The sequence below is a fragment of the Cicer arietinum genome, chromosome 7 (assembly GCF_000331145.2).
Source record: "Cicer arietinum cultivar CDC Frontier isolate Library 1 chromosome 7, Cicar.CDCFrontier_v2.0, whole genome shotgun sequence".
Lineage (NCBI taxonomy): Eukaryota > Viridiplantae > Streptophyta > Magnoliopsida > Fabales > Fabaceae > Cicer > Cicer arietinum.
The window spans coordinates 59,572,035-59,582,799 of NC_021166.2; the positions used below are offsets into that span (position 1 = coordinate 59,572,035).

The window sequence follows — 10,765 nt, forward strand, 5'->3', positions numbered from 1 at the left end:
TATGGAACACTGCTTCCTTTTTTGCAAGTCAATTTGATATTAATTTGTCACATACGCAATATAGGAGCTGGATTTGCTTCGAAGATGACTTATGGCTCCGGATTCTTCCATATGAGGATCAAAGTGCCAGGTATTGACTCTGCAGGAGTTGTCACAGCTTACTATGTGAGTTCTTTCCCCTTATTTTGATATGATATGATGTTGAATATGAAATTATACTCTCATTTCATGCCATAAGAGGGGATTTAATCCTAATTATTAGTCCATGTTTCTTATAATAATTGCCACATTTACAAAATTTAAATTGTTTAAAAGTATATACTTTTAATTTCGAATACAATTTTAATTAATTTTTTTTCAGCTTTATCCTATAATTAATAGAATTTAATTGTTATGTCTAAAAAAATTTACTACCAAATATTTTTAATAATAAATTATTTGTATTGATAATATATATAAATTAAATCATAATTAATATTACGTGTATTACACTAAAATTGTTATTTTTGAATTTACATTTATAATAAAAAGAATACAACAACTAATAATAAAGATAATTTAATAAGTTTATCATTTTTTTTTTCATTTATTGTGCAGTTGAAAACACTTGGAAAATTGCACGAGGAGATGGACTTTGAATTTTTGGGCAATAGAATAGGGAAGCCATATGCATTACAGACCAATGTGTTTGCAAATGGAGTAGGAAACAGGGAGCAAAAAATTCATCTTTGGTTTGACCCCACAGTCGATTTTCACGACTACAAAATTCTTTGGAATGCACATCAAATTGTGTAAGATACATACATGCACACTAGTTCTTTGTACAAGTCTATATTAATTAATGTATTTACATATAGTTATATATGTAATTGTAAAATTTGATCAAATTTTGGCTTGGCAGATTTTATGTGGACAATATCCCCATTAGAGTATACAAGAACAATACCAATATTGGAGCGAGCTATCCATTAAATGCTATGCAAATACAAATAAGTTTGTGAAATGGTGATGATTGGGCATCTGATGGAGGCAAAGCGAAAATCAATTGGAAATATGCACCTTTTAAAGCATACTTCCAAGGATTTGATGTTAGTGGATGTCCAAGTCTAAATCCAAACTTGGTTGATCCTAAATGTTTTAATGGTAATTTCTGGTGGAATAACCAAAATTATTGGCAACTAAATCCTCAAGAAGAAAAACAATTAAAAAATATAAAGAAAAATTATGTAATATATGACTATTGTACTGATAGGAAAAGACATCCTACATCTCCTATAGAATGCCTACATTAAAGTGGGCCATGATTGAGGCTAAATTTTGCAAGTGATTACTTTATATTATTTGATATTTAAACAAAATGCATTTGAATATTTTTCTCTCCTATCTATATTTAAATCTATATTTAAGTTGCCGCGTATTCGTGGAAAGATTCCAACTCCAAAAAATGATAAAATATGTGGTGGTGGTATTTTTTTTTTTTTTTGTATGTGAACTTTAATCCTTCCCATAAGTTTGTTTCTCCTAATGTTATCTATAACTAGAGGCATGAGTTGAAATTCCACCATGTCTAATACGGGAAATTTGGAGCATCTCTCAATTAAACAAACAAATGAAAAATGAAAATAATTAAAACTAATAATACCCTAAACGAAACTATGAAATAAAACAAAAAAAAAAAATCAGAAATATAGTGTACGTGGATTAGTCAATCTAGACATGGTAGATTAGAAGAAGAAAAACACAAATGGAAAAACTAAAATAAGGGGAAAAACGACATGTACATCTCAATTAAGACTAGTAAACCAACTAAATATGATGTTTTGATGAAAAATCAAATATTTGAGAATTTTTGAGTTTGGGATTTTTAAGTGGAGTAAACCTCCAATTTGCCTCCTCAAATTATAACTCTCAATCAAAATGCTCACTAAAATTTACACTTTGCAAAAAAATCTCTCATTTTGTCTAACGTCGAGCAAAATGTTCCTTCCACCAATGAGCTCTATTATAGGTGCTCGTGTTTCACGTTAAGTGACACCGTGACACATAAGTGTGGATGCCACATTACAGTGAGCATTTTGACCATAAATAAGCACATTAAAGAGACTAACAACTAGTTTTTCTTCTCTATTTATTTTTCTCCAAATAATTAAATCCCTAAACTGCACTACCTAAATTACTTATTCTTCTTCTCCTCCAAAGTTTTAAATGGATGACTTACAATTACCTCTTACAATACAACCTACAATTACTTCATAAACCCTTCAACTTCTCAACAATATTGAGAGGATAATGGATTACCCAAACTTGTACCTGTTGAGGCAAAAACCTTTTGGATATATGTTTTAATAACAACAAACCTTATGAAATAAATGATTAAGTTTTATGAATGGTGGTATACTAATGATTGCACTTGAGTTTTAACTCACTTCATCAAACTACATAAGTATCCAATCAATAATGAAATAATCTCAAAAAGAATGTATCATATATCATTCATTCAAGAGAATGATTATTACATCTTCATGAAGAAGGTGATCAAATACATTCATACAACAATCAGTGATCATATTATGTTATAAATCGGAAACAAGATCATTTGAAAGAAGCAATATCAAATATGAGAAACGAATAATGTTCTGGTTATTGAATAGAAAAAACGAAAAACATTATTGACAACATTCTGAAAAACGAAGATAATTCTTGATAACATTCTGAAAAACGAAGAATGTTCTGGTTTTGATAGCTTTAATCCAAGAACATTCTAGTTTACAAAGAACAAAGTCTTCTTTAAATCAAGATTAATTTGGGCTACAGAATACATTAATCTACATTGCAAATCACCAGTATTCATTACGAAGGAACATAATTGTATACTTAAGATCATTTTGGACATATTCTTTTCATAAGATCAACAAAAAACAAAGCAATGCATCAAGAATAAAAAGTAAGACTAATCCCTAAATTGATGGCTAAAAAGTATGCAAGTACAAACTGGACATAAATGATAAAGTCACTGCATCACTAACACACGTACAAAGCAGAAAAACTTGACACACAACAACTGTTAGAATGGTCAAAATCCAACAATCACTCAAAACAGAAATGAAGAACATTATCTGTTTTTACAGTTTTAATCCAAGAACGTTCTGGTTTACAAAGAGCAAAATATGTTGTAGTTTAAATTGGATCTGGACTACAAAAATACATGTATCTATACTACAAAACATCAATATTCATTACAGAGTAATTTAATAATCTACACAAGAATTTTTTTAAATAGATTCGATCAAAGAGGATCAACATAAGCAAAGCAAACCATCAAAATCAATCTCCAAATTGATGAGCTATGAGTAAGGACAACCATGACAACAAGGACACTACTGCTGCACCTTTTTGCATAAAACACATCATGTTTTTATGAGACAAAGGACTGACACACAACAACTGTCAAAATCCAACACTCATACAAAATAGAAAATGAAGAATGTTCTTGTTTTACAAAAGAACATTCTGGTTAATCTCTTTTAAAAGATAAAATTGAAAAAAATAATTTTCCACAGTCTAAACCACATATTAAAGAGTATAAAGACTTCTCAAATCATTGGTGAAGCCAAAAACTCGAGATCAATGCCCAAAGGTAAAAAACAATCTCAAGATTGATCTCCAAATTGTTGAGTTGTGAGCAAGGACACAAGTACATTGTACTTACAATATTCTGCATAAAGTTATGCACAAATCTGACTCAAAACAGTGTCAACTCATTCACTCACTCATTCACATTTTCCAAGAGACCCAATAGCAAGAATGTTCTCTGTTTTATCAAGAACGTTCTGGACAACAGATAAACACATGTTTCATTTTAAAATATATATTCAAAGCCTTTTAACATCTATAAATTGAAGATCAATTGGAAGATGAATGCAAGAGTTCAATTTACAAATCTACCAACACTTGTTCAAGTAACAAGTAAAAAAAAAAACTCTTTAAGCAAACTCCAACTTTCTTCACTATATCTTTGGGTCATTATTTACTGAGTTTATCTTTCATTTCTCTCAAACAAGTATTGAGAAATTTCAAGATCCCAAACATTTTTATCATACACATCATTTGTAACTCAAGTCTATCTTTTATGTTAGATTGAGTGTGTTTGTAAAAATCTTTTCAAGGTTGAAAGGTGATTGTAAAAATGATTTCTAAGTTGAAAGGTGAAGATTATAACAGATCAAGGTTGATCTGAACTGGTGGTGTAAAAACCAAGAACGTTCTTCGTGTTGAACACTTAGTAAAAAATCTCACGGTTGTGAGGACTGGACGTAACCCGGATTGGGTGAACCAGAATATATCTCTGTGTGATATCTCTTCCCTTATCTCTATTTATTTCTAGTATTTTGATTATCAAATTAAATAGAAAAATTAAATTTTGTGTTTTTCACTACTAACCAAGAACGTTATTCATTTTCTAGTTTCATAACCATCATTAATCTTGAGTTAAATTCTCTATGTTTTAACAGGAAATTTTAAAAAGGTGAAATCACAATTCAAACCTCCATTTTTTTGTGATTGACATTGCTACTTCAGTACCACATCCATTAAAGAAAACTATGGGAAGGAAAAAGAAAAAGAAAAGAAATGATCGAAATAAAGATTCGATCAATGGCTATAAACTAAAGAGATCTGATAATGAGTGGACATGCTCTAATTGTGGTGGGGAATGACATGACAATAGAGTGTGTCTATTATACCAAATCCACAAAGAGAGATAGAAACATAATCCCAAGATCAATACACTACTTTTACAATTACTAGTCTGATATGTCTAGTTTACTTTGTGACGAATCTCTCTGTCAATAACTGTTTTACTTTGTGGGGGAAATTTGGTTTTAGTCAGAGAACATTTTACTTGTAAGTTATTAAAATCATAGAGAAGTAAATTTTAGTGAGATTTTTGCTAACGAGTTAGAAAATTTAGCATGTAAGTTGTATGATTGTTTAAAATTTTGTAGGGAATCCTTGATGGACATGGAATCAGACCATCATCTATTAGAGGATCAACGCCACCTCCACAAACTTTTAGTGGACCAACACCACTCAAAGAACCCACACCTTCTCCACAACCTTTCAGAGGACCAACATCATTTAGAGGAATTCCAATTTCAACTCCTTGACGAAAACCTCAAGACTAATGTTTCATGTATTTCAAATTTAAGGAGAGAATGAGAAGAAGTTAGTTGGGTGGTACAATTTAGGAATTTGATAGTTTTTTATTTTTTTTTATTTTGAGAATTTATGGATTTAAAAATTTGGGGAATAAATAAATAGAGAAAAAGAATTAGTCATTAGTCTCTTTATGTCTCTATTTAACGTCAAAAAGTTTCCTAAGACATGACATCAAATTTATGTGTTAGAGTATCACTTAATATATCCAAAGAGGGGCAAATTTAGAATTTTGGATCATGTGAGAATACAATGAAAGAGAAGATTTCCCTAAATAAATATAAGTGGGCTTACATAAAGCCCAAAAAACTTGGCCCACACAGAAGAGAAACTCTTGGACCATCACCGAAACCTGAAGCTCGCAAACCGCGTTCATGGCGGAACTTCTGTAGTGTAATGTATACACATCACTCATAGTGAGTTCCCAACTTAGCAAGCAACGATGGCTCTCGCTTCAACAGCCAATCGCGCCTCAACCTCTAAGTTTCGAATTTGCCCTCGTATTCTAGTTTCAGGCTACGGTTACACCCACTTCCATCGTGTGCGGAATCTCCCAATCTACAATACCCAGATTTTTTTAGTTCAAAAGTTGCTCCACACGCGCTCATGTGCCTCCAAGATCCGCCGTCTACTGTTGCCTTTTATCTATTGTCGCTGCTGGAAAAGTTTTCCAGCAAGTTTTCCGAAACAACCATTGTCTCTCCTGTTTTGGATGCATTTTCTCACTTCGCTGATCAATCATGGCTTCGTGTCATTAGAGTCGCGTTGCTTCCTCTTTGGTGTTTGTCATGCAATTTAGTTCTTACTAATAGATTATAACAGTGGCTTCTATTCCCACCGAAGATCATTCCGATGGTGTCCCTTTTCCCACAGATGAATCATATTAGTGATGACTTCTTTTTCCATTGATGGTCATTCTGAAAATGTCTTTTGTTTTCATGACTCACTTTAGCATGACAATTTGTCCCAGATGCATTGGCCCCATTTTTGTCCCAGATGTACTGGTCTTGCATTTCTCTCCTTGAAGCACGCCTCTCCAATATTATTGGTTTGAAGCTTCCAAATGTAGTTTTTAGAAGAACGGGCCTTGCTTTGTTCAATTGCTTGCCATGAATTTCTCTCAGACTGATGATTATATCGGCTATCTGGCTAGGCTATATTTATAGCAATTCTCTCCGATTTCACCTGCATCCATGAATTGCTTTTCCATCATTTTTATTATTTTGCAGAGCAAAATATTATTTTCTTGTAGCAAACTAAAGCTTAGCAAGCTTTAGCTTGAGGAGGAGTGTTAAAATATTAAAAAATATCTTATAATATCTTTTATATTATATTAGAGTATCTTAAATTATTTATTAGGATCAATTTATAATCATAGAGATATCTTAGAATATCTCTCATTATTATTATTATTATTTATTCGTTATTTAGAATTAGGTCTATGTTTCTCTATAAATTGATATTAATATTGAGTCTTTTGTAATCAAGTCACCATTAAGCTATTATCAATAATATTAAAACTCATATTATTTTCTCTCATAAACGGTGGAGGTCTTGATTGGCCAAGACATTGAGTGATAAAGAGTTTGTAAGCAACATAGAAATTTTGTAAAGCACCCATGATACAGGTTTCTTTCTATAAACTTGGTTCTTGCCTTCTTACTTTCGTAGTCACTCTCTTTAGTGTGAGTTTGAGTGAGAGTGACTTTGTTTTGGGCCAAGTGCTAACACGGTTTTATAGAGCGGGTTACCTGTTTATTTTTTTCCAATCTGGGAACAGAACTGTAGAATCACATTAATCAGTAGTTGTAGGACTAATCCCTCTAGGATGAAGAGTACTAATTGTGGGGCAACTCCTCTCCCCGAGCATATGCAACTCTGTTTCTGTCACTAGGATTCAAGCCCTGGACATATGGTTAAAAGACTCAAGCTACTAGCCACTCAGACAACACTTTCTATTTGCCACATTGCTTTCTATACAACACTTGCTATTTGCCACATTACTTTCTATTTGCCGGTTAATTTGACATTGATTTATACCCACATGACAAATAGGGTCTAAATTTGCATCGAAGATGTCTTACGACTCTGGAATCTTTCATGTGAGGATCAAAGTGCCAGGTACTGACTCTGTTGGAGTTGTCACAACTTACTATGTGAGTTCTTTCTCTTATTTTATTATATTTATTAAATATCTTGTTAGTTTATATGGATTGACTTAATATTAGTTAGTTTATATGGATTGACTTAATATTAGTTAGTTTATTTGTTAATTAATTAACTAATTAATTTTTTAATTAATTTTAATTGGTTGGTTAATTAGTTGTATTAGTTAGTTTTACACTAATTTATTTATTTATTGGATAAATAAATAGTAGTAATTAGTTAGGGGAGGAAAGATTGTTAGTGTGCGAGATCATCGAATTGTGGATCTTTTGCACCAAACTCTTTCATTGTCTTAATTCTTACTGCTACCTTCCGGATATTTATTTTATGTTGGTTGATTATGTATCTCTTAATGTAATTTATTATTTAATTTATTATTTATTTTATTTTATTTTTCTTTTATTAATAAATTAAATCAAAAATCGTATTAATATTCAAGATTCGTTATTTTGTAAAAACATTTTTTCATATATATCTTTTTAAATTTCTATAAGTTTAACTTGTTAATAAAATATGAGACTCATGAAGTTGATCATTGTAGTTAAGAGACGATAAAATTTAATCAAAACAATTATCCGATATTTTTATTATTTTAAAAAATATAGATAATTATTCACTTAATTAATCATAATTTTTTTTAACAAATAAAATTAACACAATTTATTTTTAATAGAAACAAAAAATATGTTTAGAAAGTTAACGAAGCTAAATTATCATATCATGCCATAAGGGAAATTGGCCAAATTAATAGATATATATTATTATTGTTAATTTCATTATTTATTTTGTGTGCAGTTGATTTCACAAGGAAATAGGCATGACGAGTTGGACTTTGAATTTTTGGGCAATAGAGAAGGAAAGCCATATTCATTACATACCAATGTGTTTGCAGATGGTGATGGGAATAGAGAGCAAAGAATTCACCTTTGGTTTGACCCCACAACAAATTTTCACGACTGCAAAATTCTATGGAACCCCCATCACATTGTGTAAGATATTTACATGTCCCCCGGTTCTCTTTGAAGTAGTAGTGGTTACTTATACTTCATTTGTTAGGGATTATAAAAAATAATTATATTTAACACTTTAAAGATTTTTAGAAAAAAGTGGAAGTAGTTAATAGTTAAGCATATATATTATTTTTTTGAGATAATAGAGGGAAAATATGAAGTTGGAGGTAGAGTTATTGATAGAAAAAATTGAGTTAAGTGAAGTACGAATATAATTAGAAAGAGATTGAGTTGGGTGAAAGAAAATATGGACTGTTGGGATGATGAAAATGATAAAACTCACTTTTTAGATGTGTGATTTATGGTGATGAATACGATGAAATTCAAACAAAAAATTTTGTAGGGGCTAAAACTGAACAATATTATATTTGCAAGGACAAAAAAAATTTTTTTTTTGTTAACTTAAGTTTTTGTAACGTTCACTTAATGTTAATGACCAAAAATAAAATTTTCAGATATTGTAGGGATGAAATTCAAACAAAAAATTTTATAGATACTAAAACTGAAAATTGTTATATTTACGTAGGCTATTTAAACTTTAATATAACTATGTGTAGTTACAAAATCTGATGATAGTTTGACTTTGGCAGATTTTATGTGGGCAATATCCCCATTAGGGTTTACAAGAACAATAGCAATCTTGGAGTGAGCTACCATCAAAGGCTATGCAAATACAAGCAAGTTTATGGAATGGTGAGAATTGGCCAATAGATGGAGGCCAAACCAAAATCAATTGGAGTTATGCACCTTTCAAAGCAAATTTCCAAGGATTTGATATTAGTGGATGTCAAAGTCAAAGCTTAATTGATCCAAATTGTGTTTCTTATAACTATTGGTGGAATGACAAAAATTATTGGCATTTGGATCCTGCCGGCCAAAGACAATATGAAAATGTAAAGCAAAATTATGTGATATATGACTATTGTAGTGATAGGCAAAGGTATCCTATAGCTCCCTTAGAATGCATACATTAAAGAATACTAATATGCCCTTTTAACCATATACTATATAAGACTACGTACTCCTATAAAATTCAACTATGTTAGAAAAGTTCTAGATATGTAGAGGTTTGTATTGTTTAGGGAGATCTTATATGATAAAGCTTATATTCTTTACAAATTTATTATAATTTTGGGACATGCTTTGTGACCAAATAAATTGAATATAATTGAAATTACTGAAAACACAATGAATCACTAAAGATAATTGATATCTTAGAGATTTTAATTAATGTATTCTCTCATTATTCATAATTGAATCAACTTCATTATAAATTATAATTAATTGAGATTTATTTATATTTTAGATTATTGTTTTTATTTTTTTCTTCTCATATTTGAAATTAGAAATACACACTAGTTTATAATTACCTTTTGTTGAGTTAATTGTCTCTCACTCGTCTTAAAAAAATACTTCTTAAATTGTTTAATTTAACTATCAAGTTAAAAAAATTATTTTGAATAAATTTGTTAAATTATTTCTTTGACGAATTAACTTAAAAAAATCTTGTTAAGTCGGTCCTTGATCATCCAATGTAAAAAAAATACAAATGTTATAAAAAAAAATACAAATATTAATTATGTTTTGGAATGAGAGATACATGAGAAAGACTGAGGAGGTAGCACGTAGGGTTTTGTAGAATTTTTATTTTTGTTTATAGTTTTTGGATGAGTCATAAGAAATGCCACATAGGTGGACGTCAAAAGGATAATACTTACTTACAATGCTATAGGCATTGTGATGGGAAATTCAACAACAAATACAATAACAACTCTAACAGAGCAATATGCAGCGGATAATCAATTTCCCAAACTTGCAAGAATCTGTGAGGAGCAATCAACAAATAATCACAGCAACTAAAATCATCATCACAAATGACACAATAATTTTTAACGTGGAAAAACCTTCTCAATGTGAGAAGTAAACAACCACGGGACCAAGCCAATAATAGAGTTCCACTATGATCAAAATATGGGTACAAGAGAGTTTCTAATATGGCACAAATTCGTGCTCAGTAACCAGCCAAAAACAGCAAGGTAACCAGCACAACAATCAGCCAACACAATGAGAAAACAAACATGAAATTGAGAACAAAGTTCAGCAAAAACAAAACCAGAAAAACTGCTGCTGTCCGAGTCCAATTTCTCCCACCTCAGACCTCTAATCGACGATCCAAACGGTCAGAATGAAGTACCACGAGTCACGAACCTGCTGTCCAAATTTCAGCCCGATCCGACGGTGAACGAAGGAGAAATCGCGAATCTAGTGCAGCTGCTCTGTTTTATGCGAAAATAGGGTTTGCTCTTCCTCTCTCACTTTCCTCTTTGCCTCTCTCTCTGAATTCAGCTCTTTCACACCCACTAATCTGACCTCTC

At 31.0% G+C, this 10,765-nt stretch overlaps 1 pseudogene; it reads left to right on the forward strand.

Annotated features, from left to right (window-relative positions):
• LOC101507975 (xyloglucan endotransglucosylase/hydrolase protein 2-like) lies at positions 1-1,370 on the forward strand (annotated as a pseudogene).
• Positions 1,371-10,765: the final 9,395 nt, after the last annotated feature.